At 44.2% G+C, this 24,546-nt stretch overlaps 1 protein-coding gene across 1 annotated transcript in view; it reads left to right on the top strand.

The window, feature by feature from the left end:
- APCDD1 (APC down-regulated 1) overlaps positions 1-24,546 on the top strand; it is a 105,074-nt gene that overhangs the window by 65,791 nt on the left and 14,737 nt on the right. The gene's annotated exons all lie outside the window — the stretch shown is intronic.

The following is a 24,546-nucleotide window of genomic DNA, read 5'->3' as shown; positions in this document are numbered from 1 at the left end:
ATTCAAGACCAGGCCGTGAAGAGCCCCGTTCTCTGGTATCCAGAACCAGGTTCTTGGGAGCACTCATGGTCAGACTCCTAGTGATAAACAAGTTATCCCATATCTTATTGATAGAGAATTACTTACTTCTTTGAAAATATGCATGTTAAAGACCTTCAATTACATGTCAAAGGAGGGATACGTTTTTATTCTGTTTGTTTTTGCATACAATTGGTTTAGTATTATAGAGGACCGAATATTTCAATAACAGACAAGAGACATGGATATAGGTGGCACTGTTTCTGGAAAATCAAACAACGTATTTTTCATGCTTGGTAACTCCTTAATGCATCCATTAATTCACCAACTGCCAACTGGCCTTAAATTGTGATTGGCAGAGAATGTTTCTTTGCTCCATATGAAAAGTCTATAAAGAACAGTGATCGTTAGAGGCCCTGTCGGAGATTTTGTATTGGGGCCCATAAGCTTTAATTTACGCCATTGCCCCCTCCAGCTAAGCCCTCACACTTTTTAGAAAAATGTTGTTTTTTGGAAAACATACTAAAACTTACTTTAGCTCAAGTGGACTTTATAAGGCTACAATTATAGAGTGAGACTCTTCATAAATTTTCAACATGGTCTTTTACGAGTATGGACGCTGCACCTAGGCTCCAATGTCTGGCAGGACCCATGGTAGGTTGGTGACCCTGTCACTAAATTTACATTAAGATCTATATACTGCAAGTTATTTTTATCTGGTTTGCAATCAGCTGAAGGCAAGAGGTCTGACCTTTTTAACCCACAGCAACACCAAGGCTCAAGTCCACCAGAGTGAGAGACGTTTAGAGAGGGGAACTTGTGAAAAAAGCATCTACCCTTCAGGGTAGCCATATTCCATCATAGGGCATATAGATAGGGTTTGATAACCCTCATTAAAGAGAATCTGTTATCAGGTTCTTGCCCCCTAATCTGAGCCGCATAATGCAAATATGAGTATATAGACCCTGATTCCAGTAATGTGTCACTAAGTGGGGTGCTTGCTGTAGTTGATAAACTCACTGTTTTATCAGCAGGAGGTTATCACTAGATGACTAGTAAACTCACTGTCTTATCAGCAGGAGGTTATCACTAGATGACTAGTAAATCTGATGCCTTGTAGTTCTCCAAATTTATGAGTTCTGTATAACTCCACATCCAACACTGATTAGCAGCCTTCTGCCTATACACAGAAACAGAAATACATTTTTTAAAAAAACACAGAACTAGAAACAGACATTACTAACACCAGGTCAGATTACCAATGCATTAGCAGGTTCAGCAGGCCCCCATGATAAAGTTTGGGGCAGCAATGGTGCCACATACTGACAAAACAGCCACTCACACCCTACCAATTCATTGAGGAGAATGCTGATAGTATTAAACATGCACACAAGTCTTGCATAGAGCGCCAGTCACAAAGGTTCGTGTGATGAACAGTGTCCAGCTTACAACCTATTGATAATGCATATACTAGTAGATCAGGAGGGCTGCCCATCACTATATAAGCGTACCCCACAGGACAGACACCCCAATACACCTAACCAACAATAAAGGGTTTGGCTGCATCCTGCATAAAAATAGAAAGATGTGCAATAAAAAGCTAAATATTATGTATACAATATATAAGATAATGGTCCATATTTTGACCAAAATACGCAATTTGCAACTCAACGTCACGGGTCCCCATACTTGCTAAATTCAAAAATGGCTCACAGAAAAAGACATAGATTCCTAAAAACATGATCCTTCTAGTCTCAGATGGGGTAGCAGAAACCCAATGACAGATTCCCTCTAAGACAGCACAAGCAGACAGTTAAAACTAGCCTTCACTACAACTAGTCTCCTCGTATTGAGTCTTATTGTTCCTCCCCAGGGACCACACTTAGTAATAGACACTAATCTTAGTAACAATATTCAGACACATACGTGTTTCCTTAAGCTCTTAACTTCCCCCTCGGGTATTGTGAACATGATAAGACATAACATAAAGCGAGGTGCACTGTTTGCTTTTGTGCTGTTATGATTTCATTAAGTTTACTAAACTAATAATATTCATATCGTTCAGGCAAATTTAATCATTGGAAGGAATTAAAAAAACATGTACTCCAAAGAGACTAAACATTTAGATTGCTGAGCTGGGAAATGATCAGCGGTGTCTAATTCTCCACTTGCTTGTGGCTTCTCTTGTGGCTTCATATGAGTGATAATGAAAGGTCTGGGCTTGCCATGACGTGGAAAGCTGCCAGAGCCACAAAATCAGCCCTAAGGAAAACTGGCCACACTCCAGACTCTTGCAGTCCTGACCTGACTTCTAAGTGATAAATTCACCTCTCATGCTAAGTATAAAGAATCGCAGGTTGTGCTCCCTTCCGAAACTGCAAATTATTTTATTTCTCAGTTTTCTAATTACTAAATATAAATCAAATTCAACACTGACCTTTTGGGGTTGTCTCAGGTTTTTCTTGCGTGTCTGCTAATGTCATACCTCTGGTGGCAAGACATTATGAAGACTTCTAAATGATAACCTACATAAGAAAGAAATACCAAATTTGTCACTGCCCACGAATATAGCAACAATATATACACCAAGAAAAAGTATTAAAAAAGGTGATAATGTAAAATAAATCACTTTATTGATTACATAATATTTAAAACATAGACAAAATAAAAAGAGTAAAAAGAGGGGAATGTATATGCGATGATAAAGAGGAAGTTTCTAAAATTCATCAGAATATATAGGTATATAAAGAGAACTGTTCATAAAATGTTATTGAATACATAATAAATAAATATGTCCTAATAAATATACAGTGCCTTGTGAAAGTATTCGTCCCCCTTGAATTTTTCAACCTTTTCCCACAATTCAGGCTTCAAACATAAAGATAAAAATTTTAATGTTAAGTGAATAATCAACAACAAGTGGGACACAATTGTGAAGTTAAATGAAATTTATTTCTTATTTTAAACTCTTTTAAAAAATAAATAACTGAAAATTGGGGCGTGCAATATTATTCAGCCCCTTTACTTTCATTGCAGAAAACTGACTCCAGAAGTTCATTGAGGATCTCTAAATGATCCAATGTTGTCCTAAATTACTGATGATGATAAATATAAGCCACCTGTGTGTAATTTAGTCTCTGTATAAATGCACCTGCTCTGTGATATGTGATAGTCTCAGTTTTCTATTTAAAGCGCAGATAGCATCTTGAAGATCAAGGAACACAACAGGCAGGTCCGTGATACTGTTGTGGAGAAGTTTAAAGCTGGATTTGGTTACAAAAAGATTTCCAAAACTTTAAAGATCCCAAGGAGCACTGTGAAAGCGATCATATTGAAATGGAAGGAGTATCATACCACTGCAAATCTACCAAGACCCAGCCGTCTATCCAAGCTTTCATCTCAAACAAGGAGAAGACTGACCAGAGATGCAGCCAAGAGGCCCATAATCACTCTGGATGAACTTCAGAGATCTACAGCTGAGGTGAGAGAGTCTGTCCTTAGGACAACAATGAGTCATACACTGCACAAATCTGGCCTTTATGGAAGAGTGGCAAGGAGAAAGCCATTTCTCATAGATATCCATAAAAAGTGTCGTTTAAAGTTTGCCACAAGCCACCTGGGAAACATACCAAACATGTGGAAAAAGGTGCTCTGGTCAGATGAAACCAAAATTGAACTATTTGGGCACAATGCCAAACGATATGTTTGGCATAAAAGCAACACAGCTCATCACCCTGAACACACCATTTTCACTGTCAAACATGGTGGTGGCAGTAACAGGGAAGATGATTAAAATTGATGGGAAGATGGATGGAGCCAAATACAGGACCATTCTTGAAGAAAACGTGTTGCAGTCTGCAAAAGACCTGAGACTGAGACGAAGATTTGTCTTCCAACAAGACAATGATCCCAAACATAAAGCAAAATCTACAATGGAATGGTTCACAAATAAACATATCCAGGTTAGAATGGCCAAGTCAAAGTTCAGATCTGAATCCAATCGAGAATCTGTGGAAAGAGCTGAAAACTGCTGTTCACAAACGCTCTCCATCCAGCCTTACTCGGCTCGAGCTATTTGAAAAGGAAGAATGGGCAAGAATTTCAGTCTCTCAATGTGCAAAACTAATACAGACATACCCCAAGCGACTTGCAGCTGTAATCGCAGCAAAAGATGGCGCTACAAAATATTAACTTAAAGGGGACGAATAATATTGCACACCCCACTTTTCTGTTTTTTATTTTTTTAAGTTTAAAATAAGCAATACATTTCGTTCAACTTCACAATTGTGCCCCACGTGTTGATTCTTCACCATAACATTAAAATTTTTATCTGTATGTTTGAAGCCTGAAATAAGGGAAAAGGTTGAAAAATTCTAGGGAGCCTACTACTTTTGCAAGGCACTGTAAATGTTTAGTGACTCCCTGATGAAGTGACAGCGAAACGTGCGTTGGAGTGGTATGAGGAGGCTTTGGTGTGCAACCTTTGGTCAGTATTGTAGTTTCAGTCTCCTGACTAATTTTTTTATTCCCCCCACAATGGAACTTTAAGATCTATATATTGTGCAATAACTATTTATTATATGTTGAAACTGGGTTTTCCCTTTGTCACAGGATATTTATATTTATTATAACAAATTTATTTACTATGTATTCTATTAAGTTTTATCCACCATGCACTTTATATACCAATTTATTCTGATGAATTTTAGAAACTTCCTTTTTATCATGCACATCCATCACCCTCTATTTATCTTGCCTCATGTGTTCTATGTTTTTTTAATATTATGTAATCAATAAAGTGATTTATTTTACATTATCACCTAAGTTTGTATACTTTTTGTTGGTTTATTATATAAAGACTTCTGGCTTGCCTCAGGGCCCATGTGTTTGGCTTATCTGTCTGCAATGTCCCATACCATGTGTACCATTATGTAGACCTTTACAGGTTACCATAATATGCCCTACTACTTCCTATACTCGGAACCGGGCCGAACTAGTCCAGGGATGTCAGCAGTGTGTGCGGCTATGAAAGCGAGCCGCTGCTGCGTAGTCTCTCATGGCTGGGGCTGTTGATATTGAGCCGCTCGGATGTTATGGCCCTCCGCAAGTAGAGCTAAATCCCAGGGAAGAATGATGATGGTTGTAGTATAGTGAAAGTTAGTGATGCAGAGGTGCGGGAAGAATTCTTGTGACACAGGGACTGTGGTTCAACTTGTTCTTTACTTACCCGTTCTGTGGTACCGCCACCTGCCTGGTGCTGGTCTCTGCCAATGTGGGTTTCAGGTGATCCTGTGTTCCTTTGATCTTGATGCCGGTATTGTGACCTGGTGAGCTGTTCCTCCATGCACCCTTTTGTAATTGGTTGGTCCCCTTGGCCTGAAGTGTTTTGGGGTCCCCTCCTGGTCTCACAGCCCTGGCCCATATGGCAGGCAGCTTGAACCTCTCAATGGGTTGGACCTCTGTCCCAGTTCCCAGGTTCCCTCTTTGCTGCTGTGCCCCAGACTCTACAGTCGGTGAGGAACCTAGATGATCCCCTCACCCAGCAGATTTAATAGGTGAGCCTAAAGTGTCCTCCTGAACTCGGGCTCTGCACCCCACCTGTGCTCGGTCCCGTGAGTACTGACACTGTACCCTCCCCGGCGACCGTACTCCTTTAGCCCACCGTGTTTGTCACTGGACCTGAGTCTCCTCACACCCTCCCTGACTCAACGTCAACTCCTGACTGACTTTCAAATGTCCCTATCAACTGTCCAGACTAACTCCTCCCCTTCCCGGGTTTCTGACAAGCGGGATTGGATAAGTCCCGGCCAGTCTGGAAAAATGGCAAAGAAATGTGTGTGTGTTTTAAATGGTGTTGTTTGGTGTTTACCGGCACTAGTCTCCCAGGAACCCTGGATAAGTACTGCACCTGTAACTAGATACAGTACCCTGTGGCACCTGACGACTCAAGGGCGCCACACAAGCTTTGGATCTAGGGAATAATTTCTATGCAATATTATTTCCTCAAAGATGCCTACAAAACTTGGAGGCACAGAAAGATACAGGGGTCATGTAAATTCAAATAAGCACATGCAAGATGTTAATAAAAACATATCTGCGATAATCATCAAAGGGTGAGATCATTACCAGATCTTGCGTGCTATAACATGACTGCATTATTTCAGTGCTAAGACTTCACTGCTTGCTGTACCGTCACTGACAGCATTATTCTTATCACTTTGTGCATTATTCCTTGAACTACAATGTCACTTTGCCCCCTATCCCTGTACTATTACTTCACTGTGTGCATTATGGGGCAATTTCAGGCAGAATAATCCTAACCTTTTCATTTGCAGACCTCTTTGGCTACTGAAGTGGCCTTGAAAGCACTTTCTTCAATAGTTCTTGACTTTTTCACTTTTCACTGTTGGTTTTCTGAAGACAATCACATGATATTTCATAAGTGCTTGTAAGGCTTATTACTATCCATATCTAGCTCGAATATTTCTTTAGAAATTGTTTGAGACCCCCATAATAGTAGAGGTTTTCTTTTATGTTCTGGATATAAATTATTTTGTTTGATCTCTTTGCTCTTAGCAATGTAGATGTCAGTGGGGTTCACAGCTCTACACATTTTAATAATTCGATAGTCCTTGCTAGTTATAACAGGAAACTTCCAGATCAAGATAACCCTTATGCTAGATTAAAGTTCCCCTTTCAAAGCCCACATTTTTTTTTTTTGTAAAACAAGGATATAAGACATACTGTATACTGCTATCAGATTATGTGTCACAAATCAGGACTGAAACGCAAAAGAGAAAACTCCCAATCCTGAGTTGTATACATAGAAATATATTTCTATGACCTTTATATACAAATTATATGTTATATAGTTGTAGCTGTTAGAAATATTACAGGAGAAAATTTTATTAATCCAATGATATGACATCTAGGGTATAGGGAATGACGGCCATTTGAAGTGCGTCCCTGACATTAACTATAAGCCTAAATATTTGCATGTCTGTCTTTGGCTACCAAATACCAAAGCAGCTATAAGTCCCCTTACTTGGCAGCCACACTGGCTTGCAAAGTCTCCTTAAGGAGAATAGTGTTCCCCCGTGGTCCCCACATAGCTTTCTCATGAGCCAGATCAGACACCCCATACTTTGCACTGACGAGGGGCAAGCACCCCGAAACACCATGTCTGCAAATTGGGATTCTCATCTGGCATATATCCTGAGTCATATTGCAAAGGATTGTTAAAAAACCACTTGTGACTTTTAGGATCGCTACTTCCAATAGGTGGCGCTGCGCTAGAGTTTGTCTCCTTTACTGGAGAGACAATTTGGCTACCATAGTAAGACAAAAATTAATATTTCATTGAAAAGTATAAGGGACTACGCTTCATAATACAATTTAAAGATATAGGGCAGAATTAATCAAGGCCAGCAATTTCACGTTGGTCTTGATGAGTAGATTGGCTGGAGTTAGACGCAGAGGACCCCAGACGAGTGGTATGCACCTCACCACAAATCCTACTGCAATCCTTGCTAGAGTAAGACCTGTTATAATGAACGCCGCTGCTCACCATGAAGTTGACGAGATGCAGTTTCCACACTCCGCTCCCGCCCTGATCCAGCTGTGCCCACTTTGTTAGAGCTGGACCAAAATAGCATGAAAATACCAAAAGTCAATACTTTTCACCTGGGCATCTATTCCTTCACCAACAGCGCTTATCCACATAGTATTCTGTCTGCAATCCATCTGAAGAAGGTCTTGTTGACTAAAACATCACTTTTTTGTGTCTGGATTGCAATTTACATTTGCATTTTTTAGAATCTATACAGTGAATAATATCTAATATATTGGGATCCATTTGGGGCAAAAGTAACGACTCCAGTAGGTGTTATGGGTTGGCTTGTATGTCAGCATGTGGTATTGGCATTTAGTTGTAGACCTGGTAGGAAACGAGAGTAATAATAGAAATAAGAGTATACAGACAGGATAGATGGGATCAAGCTGATGCTTTCTATGAGGTTAAATATTTTCCTACTGTGAGGCAGTGACAGGGGTAATATTTGAAGACCGCTATGTGTCCCCCAGAATGTGTCTGGAAACCCTCTGAGTTTGCTATAGCTATTACTGGGAGTATAGCACAAAGGGTAACAGGGAGACAGATCCCTCCTCCCAGTCCAGGTTTTGTAGCAATCCTCATGTCCGGCATTTTCATTTAAAATCATGCAGAGCACAGCAGGGTGTGTCTCAGTTGAGAGCCAGGCTTGGTGAAGCTAACACATGCGGTGTGAGCTGGGCTGGCTCTGTGTGGAGTGAACACAGGCCAAGAGTGTCAGCCTAGGAGAACCTTATACAGATCCCTGCGGTTATCGGGGTCCTAAGGTAACAAGACTTTTTGATGCAAAGAATTTGTCTATATGCACCGGCTATGATCCGGAAGAGACTTTGACTGTGGGAAATTGGATCTATTTATGCTGCAACAATAAATAGACTGTTGGTGTGAACACGCTGCTGCCTCACTGCCTCACATTTTTGCCCAAACAACGCTGCTACCTCACATTATGGTGGAGAATGCGGGCATGGCAGCCTGGTTGCTAAGGGCAATGGCCTAAGAGGTACTTACCCGGAAGAAAAAAAATTTTTTTTTTCTACTGACTGTTTGCGGTGGATCGGCGGGTCCACGAAGCCTGCAGGCGTTGCAGCCTGGTTGCTAGGGGCAACAACCCAGTTTTCACATGTTTATGATCAAGCCTGCAAAGTTACAGTTTAACTCAGCAGCCACCATGGAGGATCTTGTAAAGCAGCTGGCCCAGGCTAATGCTCAGCAGCAACAAACCAATGTCCAGCTCCAGCGGGCGTTCATTCAGCAACAGGAGACAAACAGCTTGTTGGCTAAGCAGCTTTCTGCTCTGCGAGAAGCGCTCCCAGCGGTAACTCCAGGTCATCCAGTCCTTCCTGCGGCCCAGGACAGAGTAAGGGCGGCACTTACGAAGATGAGTGCAGAGGATGACCCAGAAGCCTTTCTCTCCGTCTTTGAGAGGACCGCTGAGCGAGAGAAATTGTCTATCGACCGTTGGACTGATGTCGTGGCCCCGTTCTTGGTAGGTGAACCCCAAAAAACCTACCTGGATCTCAGCACGGAGGATGCCAAGGACTATGGCACACTGAAAGGTGAGATCCTTGCACGAATGGGGGTTAACACTTATCTCCGGGCCCAACGAGTGAATCAGTGGTCCTTTGAGGAGGGAAAACCTGCACGCTCACAGGCCCATGTCTTACTGGACCTTGTAAAAAAATGGCTGCAGCCGGAGACCTTGAACCCCGGACAGATGATTGAGTGGGTGGTGATTGAACGGTTTGTGCGGACTTTGCCAGCCCCCATTCAACGGTGGGTGGGACAGGGGGACCCCGGTACCCTAGACCAGCTAGTGAATTTGGTGGAACGCTACACAGCTACCCAGGAGTTGGTCCGGGACTCTGCTTCACGGCGGGCACTCCGTAGGGATACGCCCCTTCACAGTTGGTAAAAGACTCCCGTCCCTCCTCGGGTGCTGCCCCGGCTTCAGCCCTGGCAGAGAGTAAACCCCAGACTAAGGTCAGCAGGAGTCCCGGTTCCCCAAAGTCAGACACCCAAAACAGGGACACCTCTGCTGTTATGTGCTGGCGGTCCCATCAGCTCGGGCATGTGATGGCACAGTGCCCACTCAAATCAGAACCCATGGACTGCCGGTACGCTCGCCGGGTATCAATGTATGCCCATACTGTTTGTACCGTAAGCACTGTTACTATGGGGGAGGAGCCCCATCTCTGCAAAGTACGTGTTAATGGCTATACAGCAGAGGCTTTGTTGGACTCAGGAAGTGTAGTGACTCTTGTACATGCCTCCTTGGTCTCCGGGGAAAACCCTACGGGACATAAAGTAGGGGTACTTTGTATTCATGGAGACCTACGTGAATACCCTATGGAAAGGGTCACCATTGCTACCTCGTGTGGAGAGGTACAACATGAAGTGGGGGTGATGAAAAGACTTCCATATGCTGTTATTTTGGGAAGAGACTTGCCCCTGTTCTGGACATTATGTGGGAGGCGACCTAGCCCTCCGAGGTGTATGATTGACCAGGCCCTGAGCCGGACGATCCCGACTCAGGGATACATGCCGTAGGGGTCACCAGTATAGGGACAGAGTGTAACCCTGCCAGGTTCCCCCTAGAGGTAATGGCAGGAGAGGTTGAGCCACCCGAGGCAATCCCAGAGTTGAACGTGTCTCCAGATAATTTCGGAACAGCACAGCTCCGGGACCCCACATTGGCTCCTGGACGTGGAAATGTACAGGTAATTGATGGGGTACCCCAGCGGCCTGGTGCCAGGCTGGAAACTCCCTACATGGCTCTAAAGCGAGAGTTGCTCTATCGGGTTGATACAATCCGGGGGGAAATAGTGGAACAGTTGGTGGTCCCTCAGCCGTACCGCCGTCAGACCTTGGAATTGGCTCATAACCACCTAATGAGTGGGCACCTAGGTGAAGAGAAAACGCGGGAACGCATGTTTCAGCGGTTTTACTGGCCAGGGGTCGGCACAGAAATTAAGAGGTTCTGTGAGTCCTGCCCAGTTTGTCAGTTGACCGCAGTCCTCTGATACCTTTACCCATTATAGAGGTGCCTTTTGAGCGGATTGCTATGGATCTGATCGGACCCATTGTAAAATCAGCCCGTGGTCACCAGCACATCCTGGTAGTGATGGATTACGCGACACGTTATCCGGAGGCCATTCCACTACGTCACACCTCGGCGAGGCTTATTGCTCGGGAGTTGTTTGCTATGTTCTGTCGCGTGGGGTTACCCAAAGAAATCCTGACCGATCAGGGCACTCCCTTTATGTCTAAAATTACAAAGGAACTGTGCAAACTCTTCCAGATCAAGCAGCTACGCACGTCAGTGTACCATCCCCAGACTGATGGGCTAGTGGAACGTTTTAATAAAACTCTGAAGGCTATGTTAAAAAAGGTGGTCTCCAAAGAGGGGAAAGATTGGGACATGTTATTGCCCTATTTAATGTTCGCTATCCGCGAGGTCCCACAATCTTCCACCGGGTTCTCGCCATTTGAGTTACTGTATGGCAGACATCCGCGGGGACTGCTGGATATAGTTAAGGAAACTTGGGAACAGGAGCCCACCCCTCACAAAAGCACAGTGGAATACGTTATGGGTATGCAGGATCGTATCACGGCAATAATGCCCATTGTTAAAGAGCATTTGCTGGATGCTCAGGCAGCCCAAAGTACTCAGTATAATAGAAAGGCCTCCATCAGGTCTTTTAAACCGGGAGATCGTGTCTTAGTCCTAATACCTACTGCAGAAAGTAAGTTCTTAGCCAAATGGCAAGGTCCCTATGAGATCCGGGAGAAAGTGGGGGAAGTAAACTATAAAGTGTATCAGCGAGGTAGAAGAAAACCAGAGCAAATCTACCATGTAAACCTGCTGAAGGCGTGGAAAGACAGGGAATGTATGGTGGCTGACGTAACGTTGGACCTACCCTTTTCAGGTGCCTTGACAACAACAAAGGAGGGGTCCCCTGATGATGAATTGGGAGTAAGGATAGGGGATTCTCTCTCAAAACAGCAGAGACGGGAGTCTTGGAGATTAGTACAGCGGAATACGGATGTGTTCTCAAGCCTACCCGGCCGAACAACCGTAATCCACCATGATATTGTCACCGAGCCTCAAGTAAGGGTACGCCTGAGGCCATACCGGGTACCAGAGGCTCGTAGGCAAGCCATTGCGGAGGAGGTAAAAAAGATGCTCCAACTAGGGGTTATTGAAAAATCCACGAGCGAATGGGCCAGTCCCATTGTGCTGATCCCGAAACCAGACGGTTCTTTAAGATTCTGTAATGACTTCCGAAAGTTAAATGAGGTATCGAAGTTTGATATGTATCCCATGCCCAGGGTCGACGAGCTGATAGAGAGACTGGGACGGGCCCAGTACTTCACGACTCTCGATCTCACTAAAGGTTACTGGCAGGTGCCGCTGACAGAGGCGGCAAAAGAAAAGACCGCTTTTGTCACGCCAGGGGGGCTCTATCACTATGTCGTCTTGCCATTTGGTTTACATGGGGCTCCGGCCACGTTTCAGAGATTAATGGACATAGTGTTAGAACCCCACCAACCATATGCCTCCGCATATTTGGATGACATCATCATCTATAGCAGTGACTGGAGCACCCACTTATCTCAGGTACAAGCGGTAGTGGATTCGCTCAGAGCGGCTGGTCTGACGGCGAATCCAAGCAAATGTGCTATGGGTCTTAAAGAAGCCCGTTACTTAGGGTATGTGATAGGCCAAGGGGTTATCAAGCCACAAGTAAACAAAATCGAAGCCATTCAAAACTGGCCTCGTCCCCTTACCACAAAACAGGTAAGAGCCTTTTTGGGTATAATGGGGTATTACCGACGATTCATACCCAATTTTGCTGGACGGTCGGCGCCTTTGTCCGATCTTTTAAAAGGGAAGAAGTCAAGAAGTCGGTCATGGTCCACTGGAATACACAAGCAGAGGAAGCCTTTCAGGTGCTAAAGGTAGTCCTATGTGGTCAGCCTGTCCTTGTCAACCCTGACTTTCAAAAGGAGTTTATAGTACAGGCAGATGCCTCTGAGGTGGGTCTGGGTGCGGTTCTGTCCCAGGAGGTAGAGGGAGAAGAGCACCCGGTCACCTATTTGAGTAGAAAACTCACCCCAGCAGAGAAGAACTATAGCATAGTGGAGAAGGAGTGCCGGGCCATAAAATGGGCTCTGTAATCCCTACGCTACTACCTGCTGGGGCGACACTTTCGCCTGGTGACAGACCACTCCCCTTTGGTCTGGATGAGGAATGCTAAGGAGAGAAATGCTAGAGTCACCAGGTGGTTTCTCTCCTTGCAGAACTTTCACTTTTCTGTGGAACACCGGGCTGGTAGGTTGCAGGGCAATGCGGATGCCCTGTCCAGAGGTCCCTGTATGTTGGCAAAAGTTCAACCCCGCCCGTTTGAACTGAGGGGGGGGATATGTGAGGCAGTGACAGGGGTAATATTTGAAGACCGCTATGTGTCCCCCAGAATGTGTCTGGAAACCCTCTGAGTTTGCTATAGCTATTACTGGGAGTATAGCACAAAGGGTAACAGGGAGACAGATCCCTCCTCCCAGTCCAGGTTTTGTAGCAATCCTCATGTCCGGCATTTTCATTTAAAATCATGCAGAGCACAGCAGGGTGTGTCTCAGTTGAGAGCCAGGCTTGGTGAAGCTAACACATGCGGTGTGAGCTGGGCTGGCTCTGTGTGGAGTGAACACAGGCCAAGAGTGTCAGCCTAGGAGAACCTTATACAGATCCCTGCGGTTATCGGGGTCCTAAGGTAACAAGACTTTGATGCAAAGAATTTGTCTATATGCACCGGCTATGATCCGGAAGAGACTTTGACTGTGGGAAATTGGATCTATTTATGCTGCAACAATAAATAGACTGTTGGTGTGAACACGCTGCTGCTTCACTGCCTCACGTTTTTGCCCAAACAACGCTGCTACCTCACACTACCCATTACTTAAAATGTGCTTCATTCAATGGACAACCCTTTTTGCAGCATCCGTTGCACCTGTTGTGCCACTATATGCAACACATCCATTGCATCCGTCACACAACGCAATGCAACGGATACCGTTCAGCGCAAGTGTAAAACTAGCCTAATTCTATGTCTACATTCATTTATCTAAGGAAATATTTGCTCTCCGCTCTGATTGGTAGAACCACTCATTGGTTCCCTTTTCACTTGTCTTCCGCTGTTTTGTATCTCAAGGATACAGGATATCCTCAGTGATACTATTCTCATTACAGAACTTCAAAAGCCCTAATATTGGCACATCTTTATTTATATTGTATATATTATCCGCTGCTGCCGAAATATGCACTTTTCCACTAGTCATAGAAAGACTTTGCAACTGCTGAAAGCAACCACGCCAACAGATACAGAGCTTACTCGTCTAATCGGTTTAACATACACCAATTCTTATCACATTGCAGACAGAGCTGACACTTTTAAGCCTGCTTTACACGTTGCAATTTCGCATACAATATCGTATGCGATTTGCAACGCCCCCATCGTATGTGTGGCACGTTCAATTTGTTGAACGTGCCACACAAACGATTAACCCCCGTCACACATACTTACCCGTCCATACGACCTCGATGTGGGCGGCGAACGTCCACTTCCTGGAGTGGGAGGGACGTTCGGCGTCACATTGACGTCACGCGGCAGCCGGCCAATAGAAGCGGAGGGGCAGAGATGAGCGGGACGTAAACATCCCACCCACCTCCTTCCTTCCACATTGCCGGCTGGAGCCGCGGGAGGCAGGTAAGATCTGTTCAATGTTCCCGGGGTGTCACACACTGCAACGTGTGCTGCCTCGGGAACATTGAACAACCTGACGTGCAATTCGTCAGGATTCAACGACGTGTATGCGATGAACGTTTTAACGTTCAATCGCAATCGCACGTAGCTGTCACACACTACAATGTACCTTACGATGCCGGATGTGCGTCACGACGTGACCCCGCCGAAACATCGTAAGATTTATTGTAGCGTGTAAAGCGGGCTTTAGTCATGCAGATCACACAGCAGAGTATATTCCTACTACGACTTCAGGAGAATGAATACAACACTTTCCATTTATTTAATTAAGATTTGGGTATTGCTTAAAGGAGTTTTCCCATCTCCAAGATCCTATCCCCCTTATAAATGTTGTATAGTTATTCTGATATAACCATATCTCTTACCTCATGTGCAGGGCATTGCAGTTTAGGTATCCATAGTTACGACCACAAGCTACAAACTGTCAAAATTTGCATGGTTGTAACCATGGATACCTAAGCTATTGTAATGCCCTGCACATGAGGTAAGTGACAGAGTTAATCAGAAGAACTATACTACATTTTTAATTGGAGGTATTTTCTAATATTATTATTATTATACCTACTACATATTGGGATAAGATCTTAGAGATGGGAACACCTTATTAAATAAAGTTGCCTTATAAGACGTACCCCTGTCCATATGTTACTAGGTAATATGACTGCCATCGAGACAGAGTACCCCATTTTGTTCAACATTTCTCAGTCAGATTAGACAGCTGTAGAACTGTAAACATGGCTTTTCCTCTGTAATACGTGGTCTGTCCATGTATTACATGTATGGTCAGTCACTGCAGGGCAAAAGTCTTGCAGTATGTTTCTTTCACCGGCGATAAAAGCTAATCACCAGTTTGCACAAATAGTCATTTGTAAGAAGCCCACTTTTAATCCATGTTATCTGTAAATTAAAATAAATGAGCACAGAACAACTTTCTATATCATCAAGCAACTGTAGTTATAGGCAGCATATATTAACCTTAGGGATCTTTGGCAAACAGGTACTATTTGAAAATATGTCATCTTGAATAGCTAGTCATTTTAATAATATGTTTAATAATACGAGCCCTTATATATAGCATTCCAGAATACTGTATATAAGAGCCTTGGCGCGCTGTATAACTTAAAAAAACACCTTTTATAATACTCGTCTAAGGGGCAGTTGTGGAGACACGGGGCTCAGTGGGTGCTCTCGTCCACTAAAACCCGCCGCCTTTAGAAAGACAGCGTGGCTCAGGGCTCATTCCAACTGAACGCCGGCCTCCTTAACTGTGGGCGTAACACTACTCAGACAACACAGCGTGAGGGAACCACAATAATTAGACTTTATTGGATCCCCAAACAATTAACGGCACATAACCAGCAAAACACACAAATGTAACAGGCAACAGAGTCTCACCCTTCCGCTGGCTCACCAGGGATTTAGAATGTCCATGCCTCAGAGGTTCCAAGGCTATTTACTCCAAACCAGCAGCACCCCGCTTTTGGCAGGCACCCACCGAGAAAGGAATAATGCCAGATTTAGGAAGCTGGCTGAGGTCCGCAAAGTCTGTAGCAGGTGACTGAACTGTCCCAACCTGAGTGTCCTCCTTAGGTAGTCCTGGTATGATGTTACAATCCTGGCAGCCGGAGTTGAAATCCCTAGGCTGTGGATATGGTCTCCAACCGTAACCGGAGTCCCTAGATTGAAGCCATAAGATATCCTGATCCTCTAGTCATCTCCTAAGAGCTTAGACTGGATCCATCAGCATCCATCAATAACCTGGTGGCTTAAAGAAATCCCTTTTATAGCCACAGCCTTCCACTTGGATACACTGCGTCCTCAGCGATTGGTTGGACAAGATCGCCTTTCCCATTGGATGAATCTCAACCTTCATCCAAATGATGTGCATAGAAAGACTGAAGATATCTACATGAAGTCTGCAAGTCACAGACTCGACAATGGCTACTAAGGTAATTTACATTAGATTAGCAATACACACCTACATTACAATGAATGCTCCGAAGGGTCTGGTCCCAAACAATAGTTAAGCAAACATGAGTTACCACACAGTAGAACAATACGTCTGGCTGAATGTTAAGAAACTTTAACCCATGAGAGTCCATGTCGTCACAGCAGTCCGGTCTGATGAGTGTCGCTGCTCTTGGTACGGCGACTCCTCCATCTTGCGCGATCGCCATTCTCCTTCTTCTGAGGCCCGTGTGGATGATGCGTCCTACATCATCCACACAGGCCGGCATTGCCATCCTGAGCAAGCACATTTTGATCTGCCCTACTGAGGGCAGATCAAAGTACTGTAATGTACTGTACTGTAATCCGCAGGCGCGAAAAAAGGTCAAAGTGAGATCACAGTGCGCCTGCACAGGACCGCAATGCTGGCCTGTGTGGATGACGTAGGACAAGTCATCCACATGGGCCTCAAAAGAAGGAGGAGGGCGATCTTGCAAGATGGAGGAGGCTCTGGTTTGAGAGCAGTGACTCCTATCGGACTGGACCGCCCCCTAGATGAGTATAATAAAGGTGTTTTTTACGTTATACAGAGTGGCCTGGACTCTTATATACAGGATAATTTTGGAATGCTATATATAGGGGCTCACTGGTGGTGGCCACAGCTCATAAGGGAAAAACCTGGTGACAGGGTCCCTTTAGATAAAAGCTAAATACACTGTTGCATCCAGTTTAATTTTTTGTTAATACAGTCATAGTTTTTATAGTTTTTAGGTTGAAAGTAGACTTAAGTCCATCAAATTCAACCCAGAGGCTAACCTGTTTATCCAGATGAACATAAAAACCCTATGGGGCAGACCAAAAATTTCTTCCCAACTCCACATAGGGCAATTTGACTAGTTCCCTGGATCAACGCTCCATCATAGAATCTAGTGCACATAACCAGTAATATATTTTTCAAGGCAACGAGGCCTCTCTTGAATTTTAGTAGTGAATTAATCATAACATTATGTGGCAGAGAGTTCCTCTGAATCCAAAGTCACTGAATCAAAAGTCACACATTTAATCCAAATCACACTTTGAAACAAATAACACTCGCCCGCTCATTCACACTCGCAATAAAAGATGATTTATATAGTAACTTTTTCCCTTAGCTGCAATACAACCTGCAACTCACTGCAACGTTTGCAAAAAATGAGGTGAGATAATAAATAGGGATGATCGAATATCCTATTCGCTCCACCGAATATCCGACGAATACCTCGCAGCTATTCGAGTATTCGCGAATATTCAGCCCCCAATGCAAGTCTATGGGAAAACAGAATAATTTTATGTTGGACCCGTCGGTGAGCTGTGGTGACTGGGGAAGAGGCTGAAATGGATGGGAAAAGGGAGAAACAGTATTGGCACAGCCTGTAGAAGGTGTGTGACTGCATTTCTGCCCCCTTCCGATTCATCCAAGATGACAGGACGCACACTAACGCGCCGCCCGCATTTACCCTCTTCCTCTGATTTCTGTCGCATGTGCCATGACACATGCGACAGAAAACTACTCCCCGGGTCCAGCTAAAGGCCGCTTTACACGCTGCGATCTTGCTAGCGAGATCGCTAGCGTGCGTACCCGCCCCCGTCGGTTGTGCATCACGGGCAAATCGCTGCCCGTGGCGCACAACAACGCTCAAACCCATCACACTTCTTACCTGCCTAGCGATGTCACTGTGACCGGTGAACCGCCTCCTTTCTAAGGGGGCGGTTCGTTCGGCTTCACAGCGACGTCACTAAGCGGGCGCCCAATCGAAGCGAAGGGACAGAGATGAGCGGGACGAACATCCCGCCCACCTCCTTCCTTCCTCATTGCGGGCGGCCACAGGTAAGGTGAGGTTCCTCGTTCCTTCGGTGTCACACATAGCGATGTGTGCTGCCACAGGAATGATGAACAACCTGCGTCCTGCAACAGCAACGATATTTGGGAATGGAGGCGCGTGTCAACGATTAACAATTTTTCACGATTTTGCGACCTTTTTCGATCGCTCGTAGGTGTCACACGCAACGACATCACTAACGAGGCCGGATATGCGTCACGAATTACGTGACCCCAACGACATCGCTTTACCGATGTCATTGCATGTAAAGCGGCCTTTAGTCACCCCCCCACACTCCCCCGGTGTCTCCCGGTTTCCCCCCGCTGTTTTTACCTTTTCGCAGCGCTAATCCCCCGCATCCTTCCTCCTTCACAATGAACGCTATGCGCATGCGCAGAGCGCGGCTATCAGCTCAGCTTCCTGTGTTCCGTTTTCCCCCGCTGTTTTTACCTTTTCACAGCGCTAATCCCCACATCCCTCCTCCTTCACAATGAACGCTATGCGCATGCGCAGAGCGCGGCTGTCAGCTCAGCTTCCTCTCTTCCGTGAAAACGCCTGTGGAGCTGCACTGGCTGCGCGGACTATGCTGCTGTGACCCGGGGAGGGTAGGTGCAGATTCTTTGCACCCACACTCCTCACATGGAGGGTCTGCACTCCTAGAAAATGGGGGACACGTTCCTTGAGCGTGCCCCCCATATTCTAGAAGGTCCAGAGTCATTGTGGGACTTCCAAAATGGATTACAGGAGATTTTTTTTTTCTTTACAATAAGTTGGTGAAAGAGGGAATGTTTTGGGGAGTGTTTTTTCAAATAATTTTTTTTATTGTTGTCTATTTTTTTTTCTACTTTTATTACTGACAGTTGGTGATTTTGGGTATCTGATAGACGCCATGACATCACCAACTGCTGGGCTTGATGTCAGGTTACATTACACATCTGGTATCAACCCCATTTATTACCCTGTTTGCCACCGCATCAGGGCAACGGGATGAGCTGGGGCGAAGCGCCAGGATTGGCGCATCTAATGGATGCGCCACTTCTGGGGCAGCTGCGACCTGCTATTTTTAGTCTGGGAAGGGCCAATAACTATGGACCTTCCCACCGTGAAAATACCAGACCACAGCTGTCCGCTTTACCTTGGCTGGGGAACCAATTTGGGGGAACACCCATTTTTGTTTTTTAATTTATTTATAAATAATTATAAAAAAGAGCCTGGGGCCCCTCCAAATTGAATCTCCAAACAAGGTAAAGCTGCCAGCTGTTGTCTACAGGCTGCAACTATCTGCTTTACCTTAGCTGGCTATAAAAAATGGGGGGACCCCACGTCGCTTTTTTTTTTTTTAATTATTTATTTTTTTGGCTAAATACAAGGTTAAGCACCCTTTACTGCCACATGAAAATCACTAAAGAGTGCCAGCTTAGAATATGCAGGGAGGTGGGACATTCTATATGTGTTTGACATCGGTCTGCCTGTCTATTTATCTATCTATCTATCTATCCATTATCTATCTCTCTATCCCTATATCTATCCATTATCTATCTATTCCTCTATCTATCCATCCATCTATCTATCCATCTATCTATCCATTTATCTGTGTATCTATCTATCCATTATCTATATCTATCCATCTATCTATCCATTATCTATCTATCCCTCTATCTATCTGCAGTATCTATTATCTACCTATCCCTCTATCTATCCATTATCTATCTATCCCTCTATCTATCCATTATCTATCTCCATTATCTATCTATCTATCCATCTATCCCTCTATCTATCCATCTATCTATCCCTCTATCTATCCATTATCTATCTCCATTATCTATCTATATATCTATCCATCTATCCCTCTATCTATCCATCTATCTATCCCTCTATCTATCCATTATCTATCCCTCTATCTATCCATCTATCTATCCATCAATCTATCTATCTATCAGATAGATAGATAGATAGATAGATAGAGGGATAGATAGAGGGATAGATAGAGGGATAGATAGATAACGGATACATAGAGGGATAGATAGATAATGGATAGATAGAGGGATGGATGGATAGATAGAGGGATAGATAGATAATAGATAGAGGGATGGATGGATGGATAGATAGATAGAGGGATAGATAGATAGATAATGAATAGATAGATGGATAGATAGATAGATAGATAGATAGAGGGATAGATGGATGGATAGATAGATAGATGGATTTATAGATAGATAGATAGTAGATAGATAGCTAATGGATAGATAGATGGATAGATAGATAATGGATAGATAGATAGATAGATGGATAGAGGGATAGATAGAGGAACAGATAGATAGTTGGATAGATAGATGGATAGATAGATGATATTACAGCTTTTATTACAGTTCTCGTGATTGGTAATGTGTTGACTTCACCGACCGTGAGAAATGACCTGGAGCTACCTCTGTAGCATCGTTCACGGAATGATTCTGCATGGAGCACTCACTCACAGACGTCGCCGAGTGTGGATAACGCCGGACCTGGATATTTGGGGGGTTAATAAAGTGGTGACAGAGAGGCTTTTTGGTGTTTTATTTCAAATAAAGGATTTTTCGGTGTGTGTTTATTTATTTTCACTATAGATTAGTGATGGCGTGTCATAGACACTGCCATTACTAATCTTGGACTTAGTCGCAGTGATGCGCTGCCATTAACTCCTTATTAACCTGATGGCCACCGCTGCACGGCAATCAGCAAGGGCCGGTGACATCTAATGGATGCGACATTCTTTGGGCAGCAGCAGGCTGATATTCTCGGCTGCGGGTGGGGGGGCCGTAACCATGGCCCTCGCCCTCCCCAGCCTGAGAATACCGGCCTGCTGCTGTGTGCGTACCCCGGCTGGGTATCATTTGGGGGGGACCACACGTCGTTGTTTTACTTTATTTATTTTACTACACGATATAGACGCGCCCACCGGCAGCTGTGATTGGTTGGAGTAAGACAGCTGTCACTCAGGGGGGGGTGTCTGACTGCAATCAATCATAGACGCCGGTGGGCAAGGGAAGCAGGGAATACGAGATGGATTAATGTGCGGCCGGCATTTTCAAAAGCTGGAGAATCCGCCACAGTGTGACAGCCGTGCAGCGCCGCGCCTGTGATCAGTGAGTAAGAAAGAGAGAGGGAAAGACCGACTGACCATAATGGCCGCTGACTTATATAGCCCTCATGATGCCGTGCGGCCAAGCCAATCACCGTAACGCCACAACAAAGATGGCTGCGACGTTCATGTGAAGGCAAGCAATGTCAGATGTGTTCATTGGCTGGAAAAAGGCGTCAGGAAGTCTAAAAATGAAAATGAAAGTATTGGAGCGAATACCATATTAGCCGTCGGATAGCGGATGCCACGGATACCCTATTATCCGTCGGATACCGAATAGTGGCGAACACATTCGCTCATCCCTAATAATGTCATATTATTTTTACTATACAACTCCTTTATAGCTTCATCATGTAGATTGAGATCACACACAGACTTTGAAGCTTGTAATAAAAAATACTCACAGGGCTGCCTTGGAGTTATATATAGAAAAAAAAAACTGAAAAAATTCCAACCTTTTAGAAGAGAAATCTACCATTGATCTACTTGACCATATACTCTAAACATTTACAGCTCATCTAAAATACCTTTTTGTACACAAGTTGGAAATATGAAGTATGTGTTGCATATACAGTACTGTGCAAATGTTTAGGCAAGTGTGGAAATAATGGTGCAAAGTAAGAATGCATTAAAAAATAGAAGTGTTCATGGATTATTTTTAATAATTAATAAAGTTAAAAGCGAATTAATAAAAGAAACTTAAGTCATATCATTATGTGGTGTGACCACCCTTTGCCTTCAAAACAGAATTAAAGCATCAATTCTTCTAGATACAATTACACGCCATTTTTAATCCCTTCTCCCACCGGTGATTTTCCATTTTTCATTTTCTTTTTTTCCTCCCCTTCTTCCAAGAGCCATAAAATTTTTATTTTTCTATCAATATAGCCATATGAGGGCTTGTTTTTTGCAGACGAGTTGTACTTTTGACCGACACCATTCATCCTGCCCCATAGTGTACTGGAAAACAGAAATAAAAATTCAAAGTGCGGTGAAATTGCAAAAAAAAAAAGTGCAATTGTACGATTGTTTTTGGAGTTTATTTAGCATGCTCACTATTTTGAAAAACCTGCCTGGCATTAGGATTCCTCAGGCTGCTATGAGTTTATAGATACCAAACATGTATAGTTTTACATTTCTGAACTCGGCGATAGTAAATATGTGTATTTTTAGTATTATTGTTTTATTTTCAAAGGGGCATAAGGGGGGTGATTTGAACTTTTTTTTTTATATTTTTTAAAACTTTTATTTTTACATTTTTTAATGATTTTACTAGTGCCAATAGGGGACTTTATCTCTGAAAATTCTCATTGCTTGTGCTGATCAGAGCGATGCTTCAGCATTGCTCTGATCAGCAGAAATGCTGACCTCCAGTGAGTGCCGACACTATGTCAGCATTCACAAGAAGAGAGTCATGGCAGCGACAGGGGTCATCAGCTGACCCCACGCTGCCATGCCAACTCATTGGTTGCGGGGAACAGCACAATCTCCGCTAGTGCGCATTAGATCACGCTATCAGTTTGACAGCGAGATCTAAGGGGTTAAAAAGCACATGTGGATCTTTGATTCACCCGCTGCTGTTAGCCGCACATGTCTGTTGATCAGATCAGCAGACATTTGAGGGGAGTACCTCGGGCTCGCCACACAAGTTTGCAATAATCGGGGGGAGCCAACCTAGTATGTATATATACATCCTAGGTCATGAAGGGGTTAAAGGCGTTTGGCAGGGAGGTTGTTCTAAAAATCTTAGAGAACTAATCACAGATCTTTGGATGTAGGCTTGCGCAAATCCTTATGTCTCTTCCTGTAATACCTTATAGACATATGGAGATGAGGGATCTATGAGGTCCATATGATTACTTCCAGGATTAATTGTTGTCCTTTTCACTAAAGATAGTGCTTAATTATATTCTCTATATGTTTGGGGTCATTGTCTTGCTGCAGAATAAATATGGAACCAATCAAACAATGGTATTGTAGGATGACTTAATATTAGTGATGAGCGAGTACTAAAAAGCTCGGGTGCTCAAGGCTCGGGCAGAGCATCCCAAGATACTCGTGTACTCGGCCCGAGCACCGAGCCCAATGTTATCCTATGGGAGACCCGAGTATTTTTATGAAATCACCCCCGGCAGCATGTAGAAACCCTAAAAATGTCACAAAAGTCTCAAGAGTGCTCAAATGACATGGCAACAGCATGGGGAAGACCCCTTGAAGCATTTATCACTCAAAAGTCACAGCTGTGAACAATTTTGTCCGTGTTTTACGCCATTTTTACGGACTCACCAGAAAACCTTCCAAAATGACACCAAAATGAATTTTCATGGCGGAAATGTTAAGGGCACATACCCAATAGTGAGATAGAGCTGGTGTATGTTACTTTTGGAGATTACATGAAAGATTTTACGTGAAAACATTGTGTGGCACTTCGATGTCCCTGAGAAGAGACGTACATGAAGGCCTCTTGAGTCTAATGTGCCCATTTTGAGGAAGTGGGTCTATTGTAGTATAGCACTTTGGCAGGGCAGCCAAAAATTGGGAGGCTCCACGTTGTCCCTGGATAGAGACGTGCATGAGGGCCTGTAAACCTGAAGTGCCCATTGTAAGGAAGTGGGCCTATTGTAGTATAGCCCTTTGGCAGGGCAGCAAAAAATTGGGAGTCTCCACGTTGTACCTGGATAGAGACGTGCATGAGGGCCTGTAAACCTGAAGTGCCCATTGTAAGGAAGTGGGTCTATTGTAGTATAGCCCTTTGGCAGGGCAGCCAAAAATTGGGAGGCTCCACATTGTTCCTGGATAGAGACGTGCATGAGGGCCTGTAAACCTGAAGTGTCCATTGTCAGGAAGTGGGTCTATTGTAGTATAGCCCTTAGGCAGGGCAGCCAAAAATTGGGAGGCTCCACATTGTCCCTGGATAGAGACGTGCCTGAGGGCCTGTAAACCTGAAGTGCCCATTGTAAGGAAGTGGGTCTATTGTAGTATAGCCCTTTGGCAGGGCAGCCAAAAATTGGGAGGCTCCACATTGTCCCTGGATAGAGACGTGCATGAGGGCCTGTAAACCTGAAGTGTCCATTGTCAGGAAGTGGGTCTATTGTAGTATAGCCCTTAGGCAGGGCAGCCAAAAATTGGGAGGCTCCACATTGTCCCTGGATAGAGATGTGCATGAGGGCCTCA

This window comes from Anomaloglossus baeobatrachus, chromosome 6, assembly GCF_048569485.1.
Source record: "Anomaloglossus baeobatrachus isolate aAnoBae1 chromosome 6, aAnoBae1.hap1, whole genome shotgun sequence".
NCBI lineage: Eukaryota > Metazoa > Chordata > Amphibia > Anura > Aromobatidae > Anomaloglossus > Anomaloglossus baeobatrachus.
This window is presented reverse-complemented; position numbering and strand designations above follow the sequence as displayed.